The sequence below is a fragment of the Bidens hawaiensis genome, unplaced genomic scaffold (assembly GCF_021521415.1).
Source record: "Bidens hawaiensis isolate Kalapana, Puna unplaced genomic scaffold, B.hawaiensis_p1.1 tig00012849_1, whole genome shotgun sequence".
NCBI classification, from domain to species: domain Eukaryota; kingdom Viridiplantae; phylum Streptophyta; class Magnoliopsida; order Asterales; family Asteraceae; genus Bidens; species Bidens hawaiensis.
The window spans coordinates 62,445-76,782 of NW_027492073.1; the positions used below are offsets into that span (position 1 = coordinate 62,445).

The following is a 14,338-nucleotide window of genomic DNA, read 5'->3' on the forward strand; positions in this document are numbered from 1 at the left end:
TCAAAAATCACGAAATTGTCAACGTCATTAATGTTTTTATGCAACAATGAATGTTTCTATCATCACAAACACCAATATGTGATCAAAATCATTGTTTAAATAATCTCGTGATTAGCCGTCGATTAATTTCTAAGTAATCGCTTGTCAAAATTGAATATATGTATGTATGTTTAAAAATTACATATAAATTCCACTATGATTATTAAATCCATATTAGCCTTTAGTCCCTCCCTAACCATCAACATACAATATAACAGTTTAAATAAACTCGTGAAATTAATTGTCATCAGAGAGGATGATTTCCTATCACATGTGACTGAAAAGATTATGCATAATTACATATCGAGTAAAAGTTAGGCGTTAAAGAAATTTAAATCATATATCCAAACTAAAGTAGACCCCACATGTACATCGTATACGTCATGAATATAAGATTTGATGCTCATACTTTTTAAGAAAAATAAAAATCCATTGTATTTCTAGAAATAAAAATAAAAAATAACATGACTACTTGTACCTGTAGCATTAAAGTTTGTACAAACCGGAAATTTTCTCCCTTCCATGCCATATATAGAAAATATATGGCCTATAAAAATAAAAATCTTCCTAATAAAACCAAATTTAACAAAAAGAAGAAAAAATAAAAAAATGAAACAAAATCAGTCTACACAAACAGCCAAATTCAGATCTGGATCCAATCACCTTACTACCCTTCTACAATCTCCACCATCCGATCATCCACCACACCATCCCCACCGTTCACACCACCCCCTCCACGTCATCAAACCCATGACCCATCAACTCCTCTATAGGTGCGCACTCCGTCTTATGGCGCACCCTCCAATCATGCGCCTGGCACCCGCGCGAGCAATAGTTTACCTTCCCACAACCCGAGCACTTACGAAACTCGTTAATTCGTGTCTCAGGTCGCCCACACCGCTCATTAGAACACATCCTCAATCCCTCGCCCACGCCTTTTAACCCGAACCACTCCACCATAAACCTATTCGCCGGATGCATATCCCCTGTTATCATATCAATATTAATATTCAACCCGTAGTCGCTAAACAACTCTAACCGATTACATAACGGTAGTTCCGATAATTGCAGAAATGAAAGATTATTATTATTAAGCACACGTGCCAGCTCACGTGCGTTAGCTTGCACGAGAAGCCGTTGGCCTTCAGCCACGTTCTTCCGTACACCGTATCCGTCTTGAACGCAATGACCGAATTCACGGATAGCGTCGATGTGACCGAGAAACGCTGCGCGTGCACACAACGCAACGCCTGCACGCAGATCCTTCTCGTCCTTCAAACTGTCACTGCCGTTGAACTGAATCACCGCCAGCGAGTACAGTGCCGGAGCGTGTGACTTAATCGCCGCCTTTGCCAGCATCGACGCTCCATTTCGACGGTTTTCCAAACAATAAAACCGGATCTAGAAGAATAAAATAGATATAGATAAATAAATAAATAAAATATATCAAATAAAGAAAGTATAATAATAATAATAATAATAATATTCTGTTACAATAGCTGAATACTTACCATTCCTAGAGTATAATAAGCCTCCTGGTTTCCAGCGTTGACGCAAAGCTTCAGAAACGTGTGTGCCTCGTCTGACCAGTTTTTAGCTCGAACCGCAAGCACTTTTGAGCATGAGTTTGATATAACTAATGGATTAAGACCTAATTTGTTCAACCTCTTGCATCTGTGAGAAGATAAACAATGATTATATATCTATACGTTTCAATAATATGTACGGATATATAAAAGTTTAATAAAAGTACAAGCTTACGTTAGAAGAACGGAGATGAAATCAGACGGAGAAGAGGCTGTGGAGCTGAGTTTACAGAGGATGTATATAACAATATCATCATGTAACGATTCAAAGAGATCAGATCTGGGTAACCTGTATCCTCTTGGTCGCTTCATGAGCAATAGCTCTGTGTAGAAAGTTGGATTATAATTTATTTATGCAGAATTAATCTGTTGTTAGGAGTGAGTGGTTTTGTAATGAATGAATTTTATGAATCTCGAAACGGTTGATTCATACGTTTCTTGCGAGGTTATAAATAAATAATATTGGAGTGAATGGAATAAAAACAAAAGATGGATGGTGGAGCGATGGGGCTGCTTATATAGGTGATGACAAAGATCAAGTAAAACCAAAGATGCTACGGTTACGGGGCCCACATAATAAAAGGACGGATCAATCAATCATACCCAGTAAAATCCCACCGACAGCAGAGCTATAGGTAGAGTCTGGGGAGGGACGGATCAATAAAAGGACGGATATAAAGGACAAAAATATACATATATTTTTATGTTTTTTATTTATCTTTATTCCAAATAATAATTTTTATTGCGGTTTCGTCCTTTATTGATTGAAATTTGTTATTTCAGTACAATAGTTTGAAATGTTATTTTAGTTAGAGATGTTTTTCTATTTTCGTTGCAATCACACCACTTCATTAATATTGTTATTCTCGGTTGTTTGATAAAGGGCATATTGGTTTTTCAATACTATGCACAAAACGTTAAAGCATTATGTACAACCTAACGCTTCCACCAACTGCAAGTTTGCCATCTAATTCTGACCACAATGACCATTGTTACTACCTTCAACCTAGTTTTGATGGGAACTTCAAACAGAGAGAGACAGCCTCAAAGCCATATTTGGACCTCGTCTACAACGACCTTCTTTACCACAATCGTCTCTCTCTCTCTCTCTTCCTAAAAACAATTACCACTGTCATCTGGAACACTTGAAGTAATGTGATTGGACCTAGAATACAAAATCTCACCCCAAAAATTGAACGGGTGATTCAACATCCTTTTTCAATATTTCATATAGTTCGACTTTCCAAATATGCGAAATCGACATTGAGTTGGGGTATGTTACTAGTGTGAAATACTTTTTTGTAGCTGTCTCTAGTTATACGGAATCTTATCTACGGGTATGGTCTCGTCTCCCTCGAATGCATGCATTGTTAATCATATCAATTGTGATACTACCACGCCTGATCAGCTAGGGAAAGGTAGAGTTTGTTCCAATAGTAAACTAGGGAGATTGAAGTTGGATCTAAGGTTGGGTGACAATTAGGTGGTTGGCAGTGGTTAGGCGACATACTGCTTACCTTCGATGTGTTCTAAATGTTGGATCTACGATTTACGCTAGAAAGAGAAATGGGATAAATGAGGTCAAAACTCATAATAGAGGTCATTAGTAAATTTGGAGGTGGCCTATAGATTTTAGATGGCGGTGGGGATGGATTTCTTGTTAAGAGACTTGATAAGATTGTTGGATCTATAAAATTAAGAATGATATTAGCAATTAACGATCCGGTGGTTTCACACTATAAAGCGACATTTCCCGCGACATTAGTATTGTTGCATAGTAACACTAGTAGTGTCACTTTGAGACTTGTGACATTCTTGAATACTAGCGACACTAGAAGCGTCGCTATAACAAATTGCGACACTTCCTAGTGTCGCTGAGACGTTTGGTGACAGTTACGGGTTCTTCAGCAAGACGTAACTTGGCTTGGAGAACAAGGTTCACATAACTATAAATAAAGCATTAGGGTTTCAATTGTATTGTTGGTCCTTTGTGTGAGCTAGCTCCCCCGGGCTGGAAAGAAAATTATGTATAATGCTTGTGTTTGGAGAAAATCAGAGCTTTCGATCTTCTATTGCGGATGCCATGACTTTAATTGCAAGAGATATGATAGATCAAAGACTGAAATAAAAAATTTTAAACTATTTGACCAAAATATCAATATTTGATAATCATATTGATGAAAACCGAAATTTACTATGGATAAGGTAAAACAAAAGAACTGATTTTGCAATTTAAATTGGGCTAGTGGTGCAACATGTTGCCCGTATGCATTATATTTTGATGTAAATTATTTTAATGATTATATATATATGGTCGAGATACTGTACAATAATACCTTAATGTACGATAGCTACGTGAGACGCTCAAAGGCAAAAGTACTAAAATGCTAAAAAACGCTCAACCAAACCATTAAACGCTCAGCCAAAAACCGAAAACGCTCAAAAATGGTTTTCGTGAAAAACGTAAAAAATTGATCGATTAACCATCCAAAACTGTTTTTTCGGTGAACCAATGATTAATTAGATATGTATTGACGATTCCGATATGTTGAGATGTGATTTAATGGATCGATTTTGTGAAAAACCGGATTCGCGTACCTATTGTACATTAAGTTATTATTGTATTGGATCTTTTCCCCATATATATATATATTATTGTTATATATTAAAAAGGTGCAAAAATAAATATTTATGTATTTATTTTTAATTATAATATAAACCGACTTGTAGACGCGGTAAGGCTAAAAAGCTTATGGGAATTGAAAGATTCTCAAAGTGTTACACCTTTGAGATTGTTATTTGTATGAAAATGATTTACAACACATGTCTCTAAAAATTAGAATATTTTACGAGTGATCTATTTATTTAAACGTAAGACAACATTCTTAAAGATTCTTTATTGATTTATTATAATTATTATTTATTTTACAAATGGTAATTATATATTTAAACACAAGGTAATATTCATTCTTATTATAAAATGGTTATCGCTATAACATCTATGTTAATCACGAAGCTGTGACATGATAGAGTGATAGACATCCTAAGCTATAAGTTAAAAGGCAAACATTACATCACATATATGATATATCACAAAAGTGAATGTCAATGTCAAATATTTATTAAACATTATGTATTATTAATAGGGAATAATTAAATTACAAATGAAGACATAAATAAGAAGTGTGAGAAAAAATTGTAACATGAAAACACTCTAAGACATTCAAAAAAATAATAAAAAAAAATCATAACTCAAACTATAAATAAAAAATGAAAGAATTAAAAAAACTAAAATGCTTCCCCAGTAATTCCTATTCCAAAAAAAACACGCCGAAAAGACACAATATCGAGAACAAATAAAACACACAATGATAAAAAAACACAATAGATTGAAAAATATAACACAATATTAAATAATATAACACAATTTTAGAACGAGAAAGACAGTGAAAATATTTTTGTATTTTATATTTTCGTTTTTATTATATTTTTAATTGAGATGTTTTTATTAATTTTTTATTATTTTTAAATGGATTTTTTTAGTACAAATCATTTTAATCATTCTTATTTTTGTTATATTTCATAGAATAACTTGAAATATATTGATAAGTAACTTTACAAGTTTCTTCCTTTAGACTTTTGGCACCATATAATTTTTATTCACATCCTTCCCACTAAAGTTTAACCAAAATAATCAATGAAAATACCTTCAAATAAATTGTATTAAATAAGTTTAAACAAATTGCTTTTGTGTATGGCTAACAACAAAGTTGTTTTCGTTTTTCTTTTTATTTTGGGCAGTAGGCACCTTATATTTCTTCTTAGTTTTGCCATCACAGTTTTCATGACTATTCAATAATTTTGCGCTGAATCAATAAGATATATGATTCATCATGAAATAGTCTTAGAATCATTTAGCATGTCACTGAAACTAAATTATTAAGAAGCTCTGTAATCCATTAAAAGATATAACCAAATACGCTCTATCTATAATTGATTCAGAAGTAGTCTCTTAATGAAAAAATTAAGAAACTATCAAACAACCTGTAACATTTTTTTTGTCTTTTGGTTTATTAAAAACCAAATTACATTTTTTTTGTTATTTGTACTTTTAGCCACTAAACTTACTTTTACAATTTATATTTTGACAATCAAACTTATGAAAACCAACTTAAAAGCTTTTGGTTTTTATACTTTGGTCATCAAACTTATAGAAAATCAACTTCAAAGCCTTTTCCTTTTATACCTTGGCCACCAAATTTTTTAATCTTTGTCACAAAATATTTTTTATGATGCCGTAACGAACCGATCGAGCTTCTTTCACGTCCCTGTCATAATACACAGTTTAAAGCAACTACATAAAGATGTTTGATTTCTTTCGGGTTTCTAGCGAAAGAACCATTAGAGGAATTATGGTTCTTTTACGAATCAAGTTTGAGCTACCGCAACACACGTGTCTCAACTTGTTTTATGTTATAAGTAAAAAGCCGAACATATATATCACAAAAGTGAACGTGGGTGTTATAATGTTCATAAAACAGATTTTATAGGTGTTTGAAACACTTTCATACAAGTAACTTGAGAGCATTTGAAATCAATAGAAATTTAAAGTTAAGTATGGTTTCCTGAATTTTAACTACACTAACTCTTTGTATCACATATCTTTCAATTATTTTTTCCCCAACCACCAATTGACACAGTCCATTTTTTTTATATTATTACTTGTAGGATATGGTGTTTCATAAAACTTCGTATACGACATGCTTATTTGTATATGCATTTCGTTGTAAATTTCATTCAAAGTATAATTGGGCGTACTAATATAGAAGTCAACAAAACACAAACGTACATGCTGCCAAAACTGCCTCAAGGTTTCGTTTTTCTTTATAGCATTATTAAAACCTAATTCTCCATTGTGGTGATTCTTATTTTTGTCAATGTATCATCACATTTTTTTTTGTAAAACATAGTTGCCGATGCAATTTTTATTCGAAACCGCAAGGTGAATACTATGCACAAGTCTTCGGAACCTTACAAATTTTCATCGTTTCTTTTTTTTTTCCTCACTTTTAAATGAAGTTCTGAATATTATCAATGCAAATGAACGGTTTTTTTTATCAATGTCCCTATCACAACACACGAGTGTAACTATGTTATTTGTTTATAAAATTTAACTTATAAAAATACATAACAAAATTAGAGTGTACCAGTTTTTTGTTTATACAATATAAAAGTAATTTGTTAAACTATAAGCATTATAGAAAATGATTCATCACATGTTCTACTGAACAAATTCTAATATAATTTATTATCTTCCACGAAAACTATAATATGGATAGTGAGTGTCCCAACTAAATCAAAGTTAATGACATGCTCCACAGCACATGATCTGATGTTTGAATATTTATTTTACTCGGCTAATGTCTAAAGGTGATGTATTGTACCCATATTCACTTCCCGTTACACTCTCATAAATTTATGTCGAAATTAATGGGACGTAAATAAACTATTATGACGTGGAAAACATAAACAAACACTATATGTCTTGCCGTTACCTCTTTGAGGTATTATATTGCCATTGTCTTAAATGAATAAGCTCCTACGTTGACAAAAAGTGGTGCAATTTCCGTCATTCTATACAATATATTCAGTGAAGGATACTCAGGGTGCGTTCATTTAGTAGAATTCAAATTAAATTTAAATCCCGTGACATGACGTGTTTGGTTGGGTAGAGAAGGAATCGGACTTTGAAAGTAATTCCAATCAAATCCCATATTCTTTATTGGAATTTAAAAGTCCTTACCTTATAAAGGAAATTTAAAAAAATGCGGTAGAATGTTCAATTTGATTTAGGTCGAAAGGGGCCGGGACAAGTTTCGGGTAAAAAAGGGTCTCGGGTTTCGGCTCACAACGATATCGCTGCTAATGCTCACCCTTCAATTTCTTGCGATGAAAGCTAAAGGAAAGTAGACGGATTGGCCAAACAGGAGAAGCTAGGAAACTAGAGGAGTGGGGTATGATTCTAATTTCTATCATGGATTGGTCAATTTTGGTTCAAATGAATCTTGCATCAGCCTTTGCTTTTTCTTTCCACTTTTCCATTTTTAGAAGCAAAAGGGACATCATGTTGCTTGACTTTGACCATGATTTTAATCTCCTCACGTGATCGGTGATTATGTATGTTTTTGAGTCTCTTTGACGTTAAAACATACAATCAACTTTTGTTGTATCAACAATAACTTAAAAGAGTTAAATTTATTTAATTCTTTGTTTTCCGTTTTGTTACTCTTTATAGTAGTGTGAACTTTATATATTAAAGGTCATTTAGCCGTAATGATATTTTGTTGTGTTTTTGGGTGTTCCCTCACGTTGAGTCTAGTTGTGGATTAAAGCAAGCCTGAATTTGGAGCGACCTTTAGGCTCTGACCTAGTGACAAGCAAGTATCGACCACTCCAAGAACCGAACCAATTCCAAACATCCACAGCAATTTACAACCGAATTTGTATAGATTTATTAGATGAAAAATTATATCATGATACATAGAAATAGGGAAAATTACCAAAATAAACATGTTTGATCAAGAATTTACCAAAATAGACATGTCTATTTTAGCCTACATCTCTCCAATTATTGGTTTTTTGACCAATAAACAACTGACACGTCACCGAAGCCGGCTAAGGTGGCTAAGCCTTAGCCGCCACTTTATGGGCACAAAATTTTATGAAAAGTACATTTAGCTAATAGAAATTCGACACGTGTCAAAGGCGGCTAAACTTAGCCTACATCTATGGTTATTTAGCCGGCATCTTTGACTCTTAGCCGGCTTCGGGATACGTGTCTATATAGTTAGCCGGCTCCAAATATTCCTTCTTAGCCGGCTCCAACTCGGCTTGTAGGCTAAGGCTTCACTTAGCCACCTTCTTTTATTCATTTAGCCGTCTAATTTTAGCCGCCAAAATTGAATATTTTACCAAACTTACCAGCTCTATTAAATATTTAGCCGGCTTCACTTAGTCGGTGTAAATTTAGCCCCCAAAATTAAATATATTTACCTACTCAGTTAATTAACATCGTGGGCCGGATGTTACATAAAAAACCCGGCTAAGTAAAGCCTACAATCTGATCTGAGTAAACGACGACGTTAACAAACATACTTTTTTAAAATATGAGGATCTTGTGATAAGAAAGTAAAAAAGTTTGAGATGGTGAAGATGGTTTTATAAGATGTAGTGAATATGGTTGTATAGTTTTATAAAAATGGTTGGTGAAAAATTAAATTTGGGTAGGTAAATGTATTTATTTCTGATGGCTAAAACATGCCGGCTAGGAGAAAAAAATTGACGGCTAAGCGAAGCCGGCTAAATAATTAATTGAGTAGGTAAAAATATTTAATTTTGGGAGCTAAATTTACACCGGCTAAGAAGAAGGCTAAGTGAAGCCGGCTAAATATTTAATAGAGCTGGTAAGTTTGGTAAAATATTCAATTTTGGCGGCTAAAATTAGATGGCTAAATGAAAAAAAGAAGGCGGCTAAGTGAAGCCTTAGCCTACAAGCCGAGTTGGAGCCGGCTAAGAAGGAATATTTGGAGCCGGCTAATTATATAGACACGTATCCCGAAGCCGGCTAAGAGTCAAAGATGCCGGTTAAATAACCATAGATGTAGGCTAAGTTTAGCCGCCTTTGACACGTGTCGAATTTCTATTGGCTAAAGGTACTTTTCATAAAATTCCGTGCCCATAAAGTGGCGGCTAAGGGTTAGCCGCCTTAGCCGGCTTCGGTGACGTGTCAGTTGTTTATTGGTCAAAAAACCAATGATTGGAGAGATGTAGGCTAAAATAGACATGCCTATTTTGGTAAATTCTTGGTCAAACTTATTTATTTTGGTAATTTTCCCATAGAAATATTATTATTGTAATCTGACATGAAAAACTAAGCTTATGCCAACAATGCAATGCAATGCAACGTAGTTCAAAGGAAGATCATGATGTGCTACTTTACAAGAGTTCATTAGAAGAACCTGCCATTGACCAATCTGAAGCAGGAGCAACATATTACTTTTTATTTTGTAATCCAACTTTTATGTAATATAATTTTTCCCATTGCATTGCGTTGGGTAAAATTCTTAGTTACTAAGTAACGAGGCGTGAAAACCTGTCGCGCTGCGGCGGTGCAGCGAGACGAATTTGGTTAGTATCGGTAAGGTTCGTAACAAGGACGGCAATATACCCATAAAAAACAAACTTACAAAATAGTGTTAGCATTCGCATAACTTATGATAGAAAAAGACATATTTAAACAACGTGTAGTAAATTGGTAGAACACGGTTAATTTCTTTATTAAACAAACATAATTACTATGTTTTTATGTGTATTGAGTGTACATTACTATTAATGAAAGCTGAGCTCACAAGATCAATAGTGAAAGTGTGGAACATGTGGTTGGTTTTTCGTGCCAACACATAGATGGTAGAACACAACAAATTGTGACTTGTGAGGGTAATGACGACGATGACACTGTTATGATATGGGATGACGTTTCTTGTCTCGTGGCTTCTAAATACGACACTTGGGGCGGTTATACGGAAAAATATGATTATAAAATGTCATTATTGGATGAACAATGAGGCAATACTACAGTTTTCTTTTCAAGGATGATTGGACGGAGGAGATGATGATGAATTGATGATGGAGATCGTTTTCTTTAGTTTTCATTTGAAACATTCAAGTTGGACTTTAAGTTGCTTCATATATTGCTGGGTTTGATTCAAGTTACATAAGTAATGCTACATTATTTAATTTTTTATAAAACAATTTTAGTTGATACTCGGCTCAAAAATTTGAAACAATTTTTAAAATCAAGTAGACCCTGGTAAAAGAAGTTGACGTCGAATATGCATGCAGCAAAATATTCATGTTAAAACGCCATTAATTAGACTAATGAACAAAGTAAATAATGCCATTTACAAATATTTACGGTGAAGCGTTGAATACGTATGTAGCAAAATTTTTACTTCCACCAATTTTATATTATTAGTTTAAGTTGCTCACTCTTTATTTTTTTTTAATCTTGAGCTATATATAATCAAAGTTTGTTAATTAAGAATGAGTGATTTAAAAAAAACAATTAAAATCACGTAAATTAAAATCATATGAAGAATTATCAATTGTTTAAACTATTATTAAGTCAATAAGTATTACTCATATTTGTAAATGAATATAAAACAAATCGACTCGAAACATGACTTTAACATGACATGATTTTAAGTGGACATGACATGTCATGAGTAAATATATAAACCATGTTTGGATTAAAAAATTCAATCTACCAACTTGGCACAATGAACTTACACCCCAAAATTTATTTATCTAAAAAGTTTACTATTTTAAAGATATTTTATACTGAAAAAATCTCTTTGAAAGAAAAAGATGCAACTGGCAATAGAAGAATACAAAAACGATAAAACAAAATGAAAATGTCAATATCTTGTAAACTCTCAAAAACCTAACTGGCTTTTATATAACATCGATGACATGATGTATAAATGCATAATACGGCTCATCAAATAGCAAGCTAACATTACAAATCGCGTGACTTTCCGGTCAAGCAAATTGTTTATTAACAATCGATGACTATATGAACCCTCTATAATCCGTCAGTGAAAGTCCGTAGGAAGATAGACCGATACTATTACAACTACTAATGTATCCCAATATACCTTCCACCGAAGAATCACTAACATGCCTATTATTTCACTTTGAGTTTTTTTTTATTTAACCAATCGGGTTTATTTTTCAATTGAGGTCGGTTTTCATTTTCGATGCTTAAATAATTTTTAACTCAGCATCAGGATTTTTCGGTTAGGGTGTCACATAAAAAATAACGTGTTGTTGCAACTGGTAAAATTTAAGAGAATGAATGAGGTTCAGTTCACTGACCATCTAGAGAGAATAATGGACTGACTGAATCGAATTTGAAAATTATTATTCTTTTTCTTGCTTTTTTACTTTGTTATCAAATGCAAGACATATAATTAAATCTATTCTAAACAGGTATAAAAAACTCAAGGGTAATATTCAAAAATTTCAAGACTCGCTTAAAAACTGTAATATACGTAACATACAAAAACGAAAAAGACCCGTATCATGTGTTGTTGGTCCGTCCATGCTTGAAATTAAGTTATGTAAACACGATATTAAAGTTGGTAGCATCTGATTTGTGATTTATTTATAAATATTTTCATGTAGGGTTATTTGGTTATGAAGAGGCATTCTCGATGGTTAGGTTATGCATGCGTTGGCAAGAACTTTTGAGTCGGATACTAAGCCGACCTATTACCTATACCCCCTTCATAAGTCCAAAAGACCTCTACTATAACTAATTTAATCATTTTACTTATTAGGAATAGGATTGTAAGTTTTTAACTTGTTTTTATTAAAATCAACGTGTTTTATTAGCGACTATTTGGATCACTGACGACTCGCTAACTCACCGCGCGATCATCTCCATTCATGAGACGGAACCGTGGCCATTTGGGATTACATAAATTTTCAGCTTATTCTTAAGCTGTTTGAACTGTTCAAATGATCATGCTTTTTTAGATGTGTTAAAAATTGGGTTCCAATATGTAGAAACATAGATATTACATCAATATAGCAGGTAGGCGGGCAACAAGTTGCGCCGCCACCTCTTTCTAAATTGCAAACCCTAACCTGCTAAAGACATACCCCTGCCCCTTTGGAGTCGACACATTGCTATGCACAACCTGTTGGACCCTGGTTAGAAAACGGATAGCTTCCGGTGCCAAGGAGCCAAATGTATCAAAAGCCAGAGGGACAAAAACATGTTTATAAAAAGAATCTTATTCATAGCTAAACGATTTTATCTACCCCAAACTCCCAAAGCCTCAAAAGTGTATCTTGATCGGTCGAAAGGACCACTTCATGAAATCAAGAATATGACAAATGACAATAGTCGAGCAAAAAAGAATTCTTAATGCAATAAATGAATGAATAAAAGGAGCTCGAATGTTAAACTTATCATCTATACAAGAAAATTTGAATAATAATGCTTGCTAACAATGATTAAAGTATTAAACACTATTCGTGACAAACAAAAAATATATAAAATACGGGATAATCAATGATCTTGTTTCTTGGATGTTCATGAACATAGAAAAGTAGAAGAATGTGCTACGGGATATATTTTACCTTGAAAAAATTTACTATGTTGCTAATAAAATACATTGCATATACAATCCTTACCATTCTTCTATGTTGGTCACTAACGGCGTTCGTAGTAGTTTCATCAAAAAGTGAAAAACGTCATGTCATTAATATGGACTATCGAGAAGTCATTGTGTTACGAATCGTGGAATAAACTTGGAAAAAAAGGTCACGAGTCATCATTTATAAGTAAAAAAAAATAGACATATTCTTTTTGAGAGTGAAAACATGAAAATAATTTATGAGTAATCTTAGAATCTCGAAAAGAAACTTTTAGGCTCTGTTTGTTTTTGCCTCTTTTCTCTGAATAGATGAAAACGTCTGGCCGAAAATAATTTATGAGTAATCTTAGAATCTCGAAAAGAAACTTTTAGGCTCTGTTTGTTTTTGCCTCTTTTCTCTGAATAGATGAAAACGTCTGACTCGGCCAGACGTAATCAGACGTGGGGCTGTTTGTTTTTTTTCTGGCATTAAGAGGTTCAGCGTCTTAATAGCATCTGAACCAGTAAAAGCTTTTAGTGGGTCTGAAAACCTCTTAACCCAAAAAAAACATATGTTTGTCTCCGGCCACCATTAACTTCTAACCCGGAGACTAGGCTCCATCTCCGACGACTAGAGGTTCGTCTCTAGCCTCCACCTCTTAATGATTCAGATTTCAGACATTTGAACCACCTCTTAACATTCAGATGTGGTATTCAGATTCAGACTTAAATCTCTAAAAAAAAACAAACGGGGCCTTATTTTATTATAACCTTTGCTTGCTTTTAACGTTTATTACGGATATATAAATAATAATAATATAATGCATATTTGGCTAATATATTTTTAACAGTTAAGTTAATATTTAGGATTTAAAACCTGATTCAATAAAGGTTTTCCCCGTAGTAATGAGTTTCCTCAGTGATGGTGATGGTGATGTTAGACCTGGAGCGTTAATATAATTATGAACGGTTAACAACCTGTTTCAGAATGAGTCACTCAAGTATTGGGTACAGTTTCAAACGGTTTTAAAAAATACAGTACTTAACATGTTTTATTTTTAGTTCAAAAAGAGTAACATGGTTAACATTTCATTTATTAATTTGTAACCACACTTGTTTTGTGAATCTCAATACATTGTGTTTTAACTTTTAAATCTATCTTTGTTTTTGTACTACAGAGAATGGAAATGGAGAGAAAATAGAAATGGAAATGGAATTGTAGAGAAAGAGAATTGGTATGGAGAATGAGAATAATTTCTCTTGTTTGGTACACGAGAAAATAAACAGAGAACCCTACCATACCCAACCCCACCTCCACCCAACCTGACACCACTCACCACCGCAGCCCCACCACCACAGCCCCACCACCACAGCACCACCACCACAGGCCCACCACCACCACCAGCCCCACCACCACAGCCCCACACCACCAGCACCACCACCACAGCCCTTTCTTCAACCACAGCCCACCACCACCGGCTGCAGCCACCAAACCCCCTTCTTCAACCA

At 33.8% G+C, this 14,338-nt stretch overlaps 1 pseudogene across 1 annotated transcript; it reads right to left on the reverse strand.

The window, feature by feature from the left end:
• Positions 1-516: 516 nt before the first annotated feature.
• LOC143542437 (F-box protein At5g50450-like) lies at positions 517-2,008 on the reverse strand (annotated as a pseudogene). The gene is made up of 3 exons (XR_013136902.1): positions 1,801-2,008; positions 1,551-1,713; positions 517-1,440 (listed from the first exon to the last, which is right to left on the reverse strand). The product of XR_013136902.1 is annotated as an F-box protein At5g50450-like (transcript).
• Between the last annotated feature and the right edge of the window lie 12,330 nt (positions 2,009-14,338).